The following is a 15,654-nucleotide window of genomic DNA, read 5'->3' on the forward strand; positions in this document are numbered from 1 at the left end:
TATTTACTATGACCTTTTATGTGAAGCTGCTGTAACATCATTAGACATTGATATTTGGTTGGTTTTAGGTCTGACGTTGAGTTCTGGCGTCAACCCGATTTTCATTTCCAAACAAAATGCAACGTCCCCACAACGTCAATCTGACGTCATGTTGACGTCCTGTGCCTACTGGGGTCTTCTGTTAAAGTACTGTACATATCAATAAAAGTCTACATTGAATGTATTTATTCAGTTTCGACAGATTTGAATTGAACAGCTTGGTTCATATAGTTTTATTTCTTTACAAATTCCTCATTTGTGCAAGTTTAAGGTAATTAGACATTAAATGGAGGCACAGAAATATCTCAAATTCATCTTTATTTGCATTATGAAGATGTACAAACCCTTCTGCATTTGGAACTGCGTGAGGGTGAGTAAATGCTATCTTTTATTTTGAAGAGTTTTATTTTGTGATTAATACACATCAGTCAGCACTGGAACTAATGGATGCGAGAATGTCTTGAGCTAAATTAAATGGTTTGCATTAAGGTTCTGTTAGTTCATGTATTTACTGAAATAAACAATGACAAGTACATTTATTATAATATTTAATAATCTTTGTTGAAAATAATGTGGATGTTAGTTATCATTAACTAACGTTAACAAAGATAACCTTGGATTTTAAGAATGCATAAGTAAATGTAGAACTATAATTAATAAATGTTGTACCAGTGCTGTTTCTTTTTAGTTTTAGTAACTGCATCAATGAACATTAACTAATGGAAACTTATTGTAAAAGATGGCCATTTCAATAAATGCACAGAAAGACTGGTTAAATATAACGTAATCAGCAGGAAATATTGCATCCTTTTAGCAATGTGTGCTATATTTACAATAAACAAAGTTGCCAATGCTATAGTATGCTATATAGGGTACTTGGAGGAAGTGCTGTTGAATCCTATGGGAAATAATTATGTCTCTGTGCTTCTTCAGCCAGACGGCTATGGAGAGAGAAGAAACAGATGCTCCGTCACTGTCTCAGCTTCAAAAGAGGAAGTGCCACTTTATGGCAGTCTGATTGGATGATAATTGCAATGAGAGCTGTACATATGGATAGAGAAAGGGAGGAATGGAGGGAGAGAAAGAGAGATAAAGTGAGAGGAAGAGGTGTGTGTTGAGATAAGAGGATGAAATGTAGACTATGATGGGAAACTGCAGTGGTAATTGGTATCGACTCTTGTCCACCAAATGTTTCATATATAGCTACAGTGGACAAGGACTTTTTCCTCAGTAATACAACTTTTTATAGAATGTCCTGTTCAATTTAAATTTTTTCTTAAAGTTCAATTTTTTTTTATTAAGATTTACAGAAGACCCTCAACAAAATATTTATCAGTGTTAAATACTTTATAGGCTACCAAAAATCTTGTCAGACATTTTTAGCAGCTTGATAACTACTATTTTGATAATAAATAGGCAAATTGCCTCTAGCCTTTCAATATTTTAATTTATCTGCAAACATTCCTGTTGACAAAAGAAGCTTAATTCATTATGTGTTTACACTTGTCTGCCTTGTTAGCCTTAACAGCAGTCGTCAGTGGCAAGTTGACTGAGATAGCCAGTCACATTAAAGTGGGCGAGGTTTACATTCTTCAAGCAAAAACTTCAACAAAAATCATCAACTGAGTGAGTGATGCAGAAAGAGTGAACAGTGAGGTAAGACTGAAGTAGAAAAATGTTTAATATATGGCAACTGTTTTAAATAAATGACCTTTTTCCCCATTTGTTATGTACTCTTCTAATATACAGTTGAAGTCAAAATTATTAGCCTCCCTTTGATAAATATTTCACAAATTAAGTTTAACAAGAGCAAGGAATTTTTCACAGTATGTCTGATAATATTTTTTCTTCTGTAGAAAGTCTTACTTGTTTTATTTCGGTTAGAAAGAAAGCAGTTTTAAAAATTTGTAAACAATTTTAAGGTCAAAATTATTCATTCATCCATTCGCCAGTCTTCCTGTTTTATTAGCAATGCCTTTCTTTCAACAATGTAATCAGTTTCAAAAGGATGAAATTTAGCATGGACTTACATTTTTTTGTCATTTCTCACCCAATTGGATGTATTTCACAATATGGGATAATCTTGACATCCATTTTATGCTGAGTTTAAGTGACAGTAATACACTAATTCAACCTACTTTACAATTTCATCAAATTGCTATCTTGAATCGAAAAATAATAATTTCTTATTGGGCAATGAGGCAGCAAGCGTTTAGCTTAGCATTATGTTTATTGTGTATTGCCATACTTCAAAAACGTTTTGCACTTTCCAATTTTTCGAAAAGAGAATTTGTATTGTACATTACCTGCAAATTCCTGAAATTTAGTTCTGTATGAATGCAGAAACAAAATTGCCGGTATGAGCACATATACCAGTTCAATTTGTGGTTCATTCCACTGTGGCAATTGTGGCAGAATTGCTCGTTTGTCGAACTGTGTAATGTGCAAATGTATATATATATATATATATATATATATATATATATATATATATATATATATATATATATATATATATATATATATATATGTATGTGTATATATATATATATATATATATATATATATATATATATATATATATATATATATATATATATATATATATATATATATATGAGGACTCACACAGAGCGGTGTCTTGAGATTTTTATTAACCACAGAGGGTCAGGACCTCGATTTAACGTCTCACTCGAAAAATGGTGCTCACTGAGAATATAGAGTCCTGATCACTATACTGGGGCAGTAGGACTTACAGACCGCAGGATGAACACCCTCTGCTGGCCTAACTAACACCACTTCAAACAGCTTCCCATGTGGTCTCCCATACAGGTACTGGCCTGGCACCGCTTCAGTGAGCAACCAGTCTTGGGCTGCAGCGTGATGTGGCTTTAGCCCTTTTAGCCAGAACTACAACAGTCAATGTGTGCATATTTGAAAGTATTATTTACAAATAATTTGAAATAATTCCTTCTAACTACAATAAAACCTGGATGTTCATTCAACATTCTATTTCTTCCTACTAAAATGGCGTATATTTAGATTTAGGCTTACATTTAGATATTTAGAAGAAAAAAAAAACATTATTTATATTTTGTACATTGAAAACCACCAGAATTGACTACTTTCAGCAGGAGTATTCTAAAAGCTTACATTGCTTTCAATTTAATATGATCAATTATTCGTTTATTTTAATAAGCATATAGAATAGGTTTTACGTTACACACTGTACATTTCAGGTTTTGCTGAATAACAACAGAACATTATTTTATTTTCTACAAAACATATTTGAAATTGAAACAATGTTGTTTCATTCACAGTTAATGGCATTTGCAGATAATATGCTTTCTGTATATAGAAATAATTTTCTTTTTTTTTCTGACCCATATATTCTGGATGGGTATTCCATAGTTTTAGATTGTCCCAGGCGTATGGGCACCACCAACAGGACTGCTGTAGAACTGCTAAATAGACCCAGTGAAGATTTTAGTCTAATTACTATATTACTTAAAAGGTTTCAACCAAACCTTCAACAAAATATGCTGCAGTCACCTGTCAGCTAGCTGCCACTAATTCATTCAATCATTTGATTACATGAACATGTAAGTAACTGAGATAAATTCATTTGATCTTTTTCTCCCCGTTCTGACATTACATTAGCATGATATCTGATGATCTCTATAGCTGCACATAGTTCCTTGTGACGCTTAAACATTTCAGCCTTGTAACCTCACAATGATGAGTCAGTATAGTGTCTTGGTATGCCCTAAAATTCAATCTCAGGACCTTGTCCCTGTCAGCTATTTTCCACAAACACACACACATACACACTCTAAGTTATTTATAGTGCAGCAACATCGTCTGCCTGTTGCTAGGATACGGCCTGGTGCAGATTTCCTCTGCATGCAATACCCAATGCTTTCATCACTGGTAGTTTTATATATTTTGTCACAAATTTTATAGTGTGAATTTGTTTTCACACTGCATAAAACTATTCAGACTGTGCAATACTACCGTGTTTCAATTCAAAATTAATGTTCTCTTTGTTTAAAACATATTAGGCATTAAGCTGACAGCCTGCAGGATAATAACAGACACTGTGCTAAAGAAAGGGAAAGAGTGTTGGAGATAAAGGAAGTGGTCTCTCTTTCTCTCTCTCTTTCTGTGTGTGTGTGTGTGTGTAGTGATGGTGAGTAATGAGAAGGTCAACAGAAAATGCTGATTAAATTTATGTCATAAAGGTCAAGACCTCAGTGTCGCTGTTTCCATGGAAACCGTATCTTTTACTCACTGTTGGAATGATGTTGTCTGTTTGGCTCAGTGCAATTTACCTTTTCCTCTCACATTGACACTTAATCAGGATTCAAACAGCAGAACCCTCCATGTCTGTCCTTGAAATATAGAGATCAATAGAAATCAAGGAAGTGATTTTATAAACATTATTTCAGTATTTAAGTTCCATAGAAGTCACTCAAGTGTTTCCTTTAGTCTAGACTAGGGGTGTCCAAACTTGGTCCTGGAAGGGCCAATTATCTCGCAGTGTTTAGCTCCAACTTTTAACACACCTGCCTGGAAGTTTCTAGTACACCAAGAAAGAGCTTGATTAGCTGGTTCAGGTGTGTTTAATTGGGTCTGGAACTAAAATACGCAGAACACCAGCCCTCCAGGACTGACTTTGGACATCCCTGGTCTAGACTAGACATTAGACATTTTATAAAGTTATATCATTTATTTAATCACTGTATTTGTAGGCCAGAACAGTATAAGTTAATGTTTTGTAGCTGCTTACCACTTAGGTGAACAGCTTCTAATGGGTTTAATATGTTTATAATGGATTTAAAATAGGGTATTTGTTTATGTATTGCTTAACGTGATATTTAAATACATGTACAGGCTGTTTGCCATGTTTAAAATCTATTTTGTTTATAATAGCTGAAAAATAGGTTAAAATTAATTAGTAATAATAACAAATTCGTTTATAAACAGGAAGTTTGATGCGTTGTTTTAGTTTAATATTCACTAAAAGACTTAACTGTATTTTTTGTGGAGAGCTTAAGAATTGTATTAACAGAGTGTTCTAATCTTGTCTGATATGAAAGAATTATACAGAAAAAATCTAAACATAAAAAATACTGGTAAACACACATGAAAGAGAAGCATAAAATAAAAATATACTGATTAATAAATACTTTATAAAATTGTGACTAATGATATTTCATACAATACAATAAAAAGTTTTTATGAAAATTAATTATACTTACAGTAATTTAGTTTAATTTAATTCCTTCAGTTTTGGTTTGAGAGTAGACAATTTTTAAAATTGCATTGTGTCGTCAAACATACAATAAAAAATACACACACAAACAAAAGAATAGCATAATAACTAAATCAAAAAATGTGTGGCTACCGGAATAAACAAATAAATACAATAAAATGCATTTTGTTTTACAAAAACGAATGCTTTCCAAATTAATTCACAGAATATAAATATGTTTTGAAATAATCTAAGCATTCAGATATGTACTTGACGTTATTCATTAATTAAAAGACTAATAAAAAACACCTTTTATCACGACGAAAAATGAACTCCATGACATAATTATCAGGGAAAATTGCAAATCACAATGGCTAAAAGAAACAAAAAGGCGATCAAGGTCGCCCTCTGGTGGACAGAATCGAAAAATCCCATCGACTTGACCTCTCCGAGACAGTCACAGCCATAGTTGTTTTATTTTCTTTTCCAAATATACAGGTAAATAAAAAAAGACATACGTGTGAACCGCGGAATTCACAGCTCCCTATAAAAAAAGCAGGTTATGCTTGCCGATGGGGTTAGTTCTCTGTAAATGTCGGATGACATAATCAGCTGGCCTCTTTAGACAGCAAACGTGACGTGAAGTAATTTGTGTCTGCTCTGAAATAAGGCGAGACTTCACATCACGCCTCTTCGCAAATAACAACATTGAAGAACGCTCGTGTTTCAGGCGGGAAAAATACTCCCGCCTGAAATCTGAGCGCGCTTCAGCTGTGCTTATTTTGCTTTGTCTCAATGAGCGAGCCGGCCAGACTGACTCACGGACACCGATGCCAAACACGGGAGGTCTCGCCGTCTGACCTTGCGGCACCCCCTTCGGTTTCCTCGGGGCAGGAGTCCAGCCGCGACAACTGTCACCCGCGTCTAGCGCCGTTTACGCGTGAGAACCGGGAGAGCCGCGGAGATTCGGTAACAGCGTTAATCATCTCAGGCGCTCAAACTGCTGGCGATTCTCAGTCACTGACGTCGCCTTCTGAGATCAGCTTAATAACTAGTGAGTGTAAATACAGCACATGCACTCCCACTGATAGACGACACTGACTCTAGTCAAGGATACTAGGACCAAACTGGCTAACAGATGCACGTGTGTGTGTCGACACATTATTCTCAATTAATCTAAAACCTGTTTAAAGCAGTCAAAATAATCAGATACAATATGTTGTAACCTACAGTATATTTAATAGTTGTCGTGCAATAATTTGGTTGTCACATGATCAATATGTAAATCTTTTCTGCAACAAATTTTGCATGTCTTTTAGTTCAATTTCAGTTCAATTTGACTTTTTGAATTGAAATGTCAAAATGTTAATGAATCAAAGTCACATGTTAGCTACCTATCCACAATGCTTTAGTGTGTATAAAAGTGTCATGCAATTCATAATTAAATAGGCAAAGTTAAATACTGCAACTGGCCTATAACAGGTTACAAAATTCAACAAGGGACTATTTGCTAGAGATTTTCATAGATAGATAGATAGATAGATAGATAGATAGATAGATAGATAGATAGATAGATAAACAGATAGATAGATAAACAGATAGATAGATAGATAGATAGATAGATAGATAGATAAACAGATAGATAGATAGATAGATAGATAGATAGATAGATAGATAGATAGATAGATAGATAAACAGATAGATAGATAGATAGATAGATAGATAGATAGATAGATAAATAGACCGATAGATAGATAGACCGATAGATAGATAGATAAACAGATAGACAGATAGATAGATAGATAGATAGATAGATAGATAGATAGATAGATAGATAGATAGATAGATAGATAGATAGATAGATAGATAGATAGATAGATAGATAGACAGACCGATAGATAGATAGATAAACAGATAGACCGATAGATAAACAGATAGATAGATAGATAGATAGACAGACAGACAGACAGATAGATAGATAGATAGATAGATAGATAGATAGATAGATAGATAGATAGATAGATAGATAGATAAACAGATAGACCGATAGATAGATAAACAGATAGACCGATAGATAGATAGATAGACAGATAGATAGATCGTAGGGATATAACAATTCATTTGACTCATGATTCGATACAATTCACGATACTAATCTTAATTCATGTTTTAGTCACAATTTTTGAACAAAATTATTTGAAACAAATTTAAGAGCCCTTTCATTTTTTTTCTTACATGCTGCGCCGCTGATGCGCAGGTAGAGTGAGTTAACGCTTGTAAATACGGCGCCCTCTTTTGTTCAAAACATGTATCACAATTCATTTAACATTTCTACCGGTTTGAATCGCAACATATTTGAATAGATTTTCAACCGGCTTATGGTGAATCGTTACATCCCTGATAGATAGATAGACAGATAGATAGATAGATAGATAGATAGATAGATAGATAGATAGATAGATAGATAGGTAGATAGATAGATAGATAGATAGATAGATAGATAGATAGATAGATAGACAGACAGACAGACAGACAGACAGACAGACAGACAGATAGATAGATTAAAACATTATTTTAATTTCACAATAGGTTTTCAACCTGCTCACTGTGAATCATTACATCCCTATTCATTATTTTGCCAAATATTTTGTGATCTGTACACCCCTCCACATCAGTGAATTCAGGTGTTCCAACCACTTTCATGGCCACAGGTACAGTATATAAAATCAAGCACTCAGGCATGTAGACTGCTTCTGCAAACATTTTATCAAAGAATGATAACAAAATATTCCATGGCCAACTGTTAGTGTTATAACAAAGAGGAGACAATGGGCTGTATGCACAGTGTTTTTTAGCCAATGATAAACTTCCGGTGAAAGATTTATGTGATTATTTTCAGTTTCATAAGGCTCCTTTTACAGCATCGATGTGGTAATGTAATTACAACACATTCAGTTAAGTAGACTTAAGCATTCATTTAGTTGTTCAAGCGTAAAAAGAGAGGTGCGATCATTAGCCGCAGGCTAGCTCAGATATTCCATTGAAATCACTGGGGTAAAATGAATGTCCATACATGGCACGGAAAAAAAATAATTTAATGCAGTTTTTCTTGTTTAGTCTGATACCCACTTTATATCGGTTCTCAGCCAGGCAGTGAAGATGACTGTCTTTTTAAAGAAATCAGATCTTAAATGCAGTGATTTTATATGGGATGACAATTAACTGGAAGCCCTGGGGCGGGCTGACTGAAATTAAACGTTCTGTGGGACCAATAGCATCTAAGCCATGAAGTGGTAAGACACAAAATCACAGAGGGGTCAGCACATGCTGAGGCATCACCAAATTTAATGCAAAGCATCAGATGAAGGGGTAGAGCTCGACCCTGCTTTTCCAGTGTTAGGAAATCTCAGCATAGCAAGTAAATTTTAGACAATTTCATGCGCCCAACTTTGTGGGAACAGTTTGGGAACAACCTGTTTCAACATGAGTGCACAAAGCAAGGTCCATAAAGACAAGGATGAGCAATGACATGGGGTGAAGGAACTTGACAGGCCTGCAAACAGTCATGACCTCAACCCAACAAAACATCTTTAGGATGAATTAGAGTGGAGCCAGGCCTACTTGTCTAATATCAGTGCCTGAACTTACAAATGTGCTTTGAGAAAAAAAAAATCCTATAAAGACACCACAAAACCTTGTGAAAAGCCTTTCTAAGAGAGCTGAAGCTGTATTAGCTGCAAAGGGTGGGCCAACTCCATATTAAACCCTATGATGGATGGGTGGATCACTCGTAAATATGTTTGCTGTTTGTTCAAACTACTTGTTTAAAATGAGATGAAACAACACAATTCTTGATTTTTTTTTGTCAGGACAACTTAATTGTTTTATTTTCAATCCACTGAAATTTGTAAAAAAAAAATTTAAGTTAACCCTTGTGGATTGTTTAAATTTATTACCCTTTTGTTATGTTTGTTTGCTGTACAAATGTATCAGATAAATATATGTTTTCTTTTTTCTTTTGCATAAATCTGTTAATCAACCCCACCAAATGTTTGCCAAATTCACAAATTACGTCACTGATTTGATGAAAAAAAACACACAAAATGACTTATTTTCAATTTAAAAATAGTAATTGTGGACTGGATTATTTATTTATTTTTTTACCTTTTATCACAGTCTTGGACATGTGAATGATTAGTAACAACATTGGCTTTGATGCATTGTTGCATTGTTAGATTTAAATTTTTTCCTCCCAATTTACTCTTAGTGGCTGTTTTTGCCCAATTAACTTTCATTATAACCACATTTGATGGTGCATAAATACACAGTCTTTGCTTTCGTTTACTTCATGCTCTGAGAGCCGAGATGCATATTTAAATTTTTTTCAGACACGTCAAGTAAGTGCGCAAAGGTCACTCTCACACTATTACACATGTACACACACTTTAATTTGCTGTTATATTCCATATACAATCCAGAAACTAAGCTTTTTTTGCACAGGCCTATCCAAAGGGTTAATGGTTTTAACTGATGATCAACAGTAAAAATGACAAATTTTATTTCTTCCCAACAGAGAAAAAGACAATCAAAAATGCATGACTATATGGTGTCATGGTTTTGCAGCCAAAAAAAAACGCAATGTTGTTTCACATGTCCAAGATTTTGATAAAAGGTTTAAAAAATCCAGTCCACAATTACTTTTATATTTAAAATACATCATTTTGAGTGTTTTTTACCAAATTAGTGACATCGTTTATGAGTTTGGCAATTAAAGAGTTAAAATCCGGTAATTAATTAAACAATTTAGTAGTTTTGATCAGAACTGAGGTTTATTAACAGATTTCTGCAAACATTTAAAAAATATATTTATCTGATGCATATTTACAGCTGTTTAATTCAGTGGATGTTTTCATCCACATACGATTGAGTTCTTTAAAAAATTTCAAAGAATTTTCTCAAAATATGTGTTAAGATAAAATTTGTCACCAAAAATCATTCTGCTAGCTGAAACACAGAAAAAAATTGTGGCCATATTAAGACTCAAAATCACCCCAGAGTGGATGAAAACATTCCCAACAGTACATAAGGGTTAATTCCTTCATCTTGTCCCAACACAAATCGATTGTGTATAACCCAACGTTTTACAGTGATAGATAAATAGATAACACATAGACAGACTGATAGATAAAATGGCAGACAGACAAACATAAAGATAGATAGGCAGACAAACAGATGTTTTGGGCTGGCCAGAGAGCCTGTTATCAACAATCGGCTAAATGTCAGCTTCGTCCCAGACATTTTAGATGGTTTATAAGGTCATGCTTTTATTTATCGTTATTTTTTTCTCAGTAAGAGCAGAATGTGTGTCAGATTTTCAGAGCTATGTTTAGCTCCTTCACTAAATGGCTGGTAGGCTTTTAAATCACATCATTATCTCGACAGCACCTGAGCTTCATTCAGTGTGCAGACACACACCAACAAAGCCAAAGTTGTACAGTCAGCAGAGCTATTATGTGTCTGACTTGTTTGCCTGATGCAATTTAATATTTAATATCATACCTGAACAAAAGATTACCCTACTTACATTCTCAAATCAACACATCACTTGCGATACTGCATGAGCTGAAGACGTAAAAAATCAGGGGGAATTCTTGATCTGTTGTTTATGCATTCTTTCAGCGCAGCTGTGTGCGGCAAACAATTTAGAAACAGCGAGGTGCAAAACTGCTGAGAACTACACAAACAAAACTTTTCCCTCTCATAGCCGGTGCAAAAAGAGAAATTTTACTACCAAAGTTTTCAAGTGACCCCTAAGTGGATCTCTAGTGGTAAAACCTTCTGTGTCCATTCAGTTGAAACCTATTGGAACAGACACCTAGCCGCTAGATATGCGAGCACTCTGTCAGAATGGGTCTCAGACGGTAACCACAGAATATTTCATTAATTAATGAGCGTTATGTGGTGCTATTAAAGCACTCACACGCCCCATTTGGCCCAAAGCACAGCCTTTTAACACATTAACTCACCGCAGATCTCAATCTGATGCATGAGAAAGCAAACGAGAGAAAAACAGAGACAAGCTAAAACTCATCACATGCAGCCTGTGAGGAGTCGTATATGGGGCGCAAAATCCCATCACATACTGTCATCTTTTATACTTTATGGTGCTTGTCAAAAATTTCAAAACATTTTAGAGGGAGATTATACAACTCTAATGGCACTAATGCAGGTCTACAACACAAGAGGAGTGTTAATATGAGAACATACATTAGCGGGCTGAGGGAATATGTGCACCCAGTTAGCGCTAATGGGTGCTAAACTAATAATTGCTTGGGTAATGTAAGCTTTTACATGGGCCTTTACACGTGCGCGCACACACACACACTGTGTACGCTTAATTTACAATTATAATTAAGTTAATATGATTTTTTTTTGATACAAGATTTTGTAAGTGCACACTAGCAACACAATTAAATTAGGCAGGAATTATGTCATACAGTATTCACATCTGACAGATTTTTAACAATTACCAAGAACACACAACTATTATCTATTATTATCAGATGCAGAAAAGCTAGTTCATGCTTTTATGACTTCTAGACTGGATTACTGTAATGCTCTGTTCACTAATTGCCCAGCATCCTCTATTAATAAACTTAATTTAGTGCCAAATGCAGCTGCCAGAGTTCTTACCAGGTCTTGAAAATATGATCACATCGCCTCAATTTTATCCTCCTTACACTAACTGCCTGTTAAGTTCCGTATTGATTATAAAATATAGCTTCTTACCTATAAATCTCATAATCTAGCTCCTTTTATTTAACCGAACATCTGTCTCGCTACAATCTAACCCGCATTTTAAGATCTCAAATCTCAGGGCTTCTGGTAGTACCTAGAATAGCAAAGTCTACTAAAGGAGGTTGAGCCTTCTCATCTATGGCTCCTAAACTCTGGAATAGCCTTCCTGATAATGTCCAAGGCTCAGACACACTCTCTCAGTTCAAAGCTAGATTAAAGAACTTTTTAGTGAAGCATACACACAATGCATCACATAACGTATGGTGCATGAGAGTGCTCCATGCAGGTGAGCTGGCTTTATAACCATCTGTAGGACACACTTCTCCTGTTTTAATGCACCTGACATTTCGTTAGGAACACTCATATGCTTTACATGTTTCTATGTCAGTATATATAACTGCTATTTTCATTTATAGCACTTCATTTTTCCATCTCGTTTAAATACACTATGAACAGCAGCTATGCTAATTATTTTCAATATTATCTATGTCCACCTGGGGATACTTATCCTGAGGCCTCTACAGATTATGCAGTGGCATTGATGCCATCCAAGACTGCCAAGGTATCCATAATCCTGGACCAGGTCGTATCCTGAGCTGATGATGTGGTGGTCATGCAGGAGCGGAGAGCGTGAGACTGATTCCTAAAGGACCACAGTGACAGACGAGTCTCCGCATTCATCCTGAACACCCGTCAGTGACCTACTCACACCTGCAGTTCTCCGCGATGGATGCCCAACGTTCTCCAGCCTCCGGCCCCCTAGACTGCAGCTCTGCACAGAAAGTTTGGCCAGAGGAGAAATTGTCGTGCCTGACAGAGCCTGGTTTCTCCCGAGTTTTTTTCCCCTTAATTTCCTAAGTTGGTGAAGCTTGTTCCTCGCCACTGTCGACACTGGCTTGCTTGATTGAGACTTGTGGAGCTGCGCATCGATGTATTTGCTCTCCATTGTTTGGACTTTGAGCAGTGAAAATTAAACCACACTGAACTGAACTAAACTAAATTCAACTCTGAAAACTGGACTGACACATTTTCAATTTACTAGAACTTATATGTTAAGCAGCTTTGAAACAGTCTACATTGTAAAAGCACTATAGAAATAAACATGAATTGAATTGAACTGAATCTATAATGTCTGCCCAAAAAGGAGGAAGTGTAAGCAGTATAAAACTCAGCCCGAGTTTAAAATGATTAAGCTTCAAATTCCTCTCCATCAGCTTATAGCTTAACTACTTTTAACTGTCATGTCATACATGCAGTGATATTCTGACAGTTGAAATGCTTAAAACATATTTGAAAGTCGCACACGCTAGCTGTGGTAAGCCGCACAAAAGTGATGCAATCTGTCTGCTAGATCTGACAGGGCTTGGAGGCCTTTGGATGTTTCTGGTACTGTTCACTTCCCCATTCTCTGACTCTTTTCTCTACCTCCCCCTCTGTCCTGAGGGAAGTTGCAACTTCAAAACATGCACAATAAAGTAAGATATGTCTCAACACCCAAATATTTACCACAGATGTTGTAATACACTAATGTTCCCAAGAAACTAATAAAATCATTATATGAAGTAGTTGTTTCTAAGGGGTCATATCCAGTATTGGGGAAAGTTACTTTAGAAAGTAATGCATTACAATATTGAGTTACTCCCCAAAAAAGTAACTAGTTGCATTACTTAGTTACTTTTTATAGCAAGTAATGCATTATGTTACTTTTAGGTTACTTTTGCTTTACTTTTTCTGACCTGGCTGAGACTTTATCTCTTTAAGAACTTGCAGGGGGAATTTTTTCTCCTTTTTTTTTTTAAATAGAGGAGCTCTGCAGTTAACAACACACTGTATAACCTTCATTTACCTTTGATTTTTTTTAAACCATATAGGATAATGTTATCTTCTGAGAACTTTGGAGCCTAGACTGCAGCTTTGCACAAGAAGTTTGGCCAGAGGAGAAATGGTCATGCCCAACTGAGCCTGGTTTCTGTTGAGGTTTTTTCCCTTCACTTTTGTCAATTGGTGCAGTTTGTCTCTCGCCACTGTCACCACTGGCTTACTTGGTTTTAAAGGGCACCTGGTTTACCCCTTTTTTAAGATTTAATATTAATATTATGATTCTTCTGAGTGTGCCAGTTTAGGTTCAGGTCAAAACACAATTCAGATTTTTTATTATAATATGTTAAAAAGTGCCATTTTGAGGGTGTGTACACAGGTCGTTGTTTTAGGGGTGTGTTGCTTCACATAAAAATTAGTTTCGACTTCCTGCTCAACTTAACAAGGGGGCGGAGCCAAGAGCTCCCTCACTTTGTGTATGGCAACAGACAGGCAGACAGAGAGAGGCAACATGAGTGAGAGGACCAGCATTCAGCCATACATGTACGACTCGGACACAGACCAAACAGAGATTACTGTTAAGGAATCAATATTCCTAACATGCCAGAATGTGTCAGTTACAAAATCATTTGTGTCTTTGTATAGTTTTACAGCCAACTGTGTGCTAGTTTAAAGTTCCGAGCTTGTACACCAGATGGGACTCTGTGGCGTGGCAGAAATATGAACAGTGTCCTGAGTCGTGGCAGGGTACTGTGGACAGCCGCCGACTTGTGGCGCCGGTGTGTGTACCCTGATAGAAACCCATATTTAGAATTCTAAAATGCATGGCGCTGCGTAGCGCGATGCTGCACGTCGCCGAGCAGCGCTTCTGGTGTGCGACCTGCTTAAGGCAAGTTTGTTATTTTTAATGAAGGGACCCGCACGTGAGGCAATGTGCTCTCACTTTCCAGCTGCACCTAGTTAAGATCACAGGGAACTTCTGTGACCGCGGGAAATGCAAACGGCTGAAGTTTAAGGAAGACGCAATGAAAGTACACGTTTGCAAACCCACCTAAAGTTACAAACAATGGCACTGATGAGAGCGATCATGTGGTGAATGTTGATCTTGTGTTGAACCCAATGAGCCTTACATCTAAAAATAGAGCAAGAGTGTTTCTTTGGTGACATCACTTTGACTCACACGCTGAAAATGGAGGATGTGAAACAACAAACTGAGGCTATGGTAATGCACGCCTGTCAACCAACATTGGTGGGCGAGGGGGACCGCACTCCTACGTCAAGTTGCAGTCGGTCTGAAAACCGCTCCAATTGGTCCACCATTTTTATGTTGTTAAATTGGAAAAAAAAAGGACTGGGTGTGTTTATTTCGCGCCAATATGACGGTCTATACACTATACCTACACATATGTCCAAACAGCTTGAAAAGTAAATTTTTCACCATAAGTGCCCTTTAAGACTTGTTAAGCTGGGCATTGATGGATTTGCTGTTCAGTGTTTGGACTATCAGCAGTAAAAAATATACCACACTGAACTGAACTAAACTGGACTTCAACTCTGGACACTGGACTGACACATTTTCAAATGATTAGAACTTCTATGTTCTGTGTCCGCTTTGACACGGTCTACATTGTAAAAGTGTAAAAATGCATCTATCTATCTATCTATCTATCTATCTATCTATCTATCTATCTATCTATCTATCTATCTATCTATCTGTCTGTCTGTCTGTCTGTCTGTCTGTCTGT

This window comes from Danio aesculapii, chromosome 18, assembly GCF_903798145.1.
Source record: "Danio aesculapii chromosome 18, fDanAes4.1, whole genome shotgun sequence".
In the NCBI taxonomy this organism is placed as follows: Eukaryota; Metazoa; Chordata; class Actinopteri; order Cypriniformes; family Danionidae; genus Danio; species Danio aesculapii.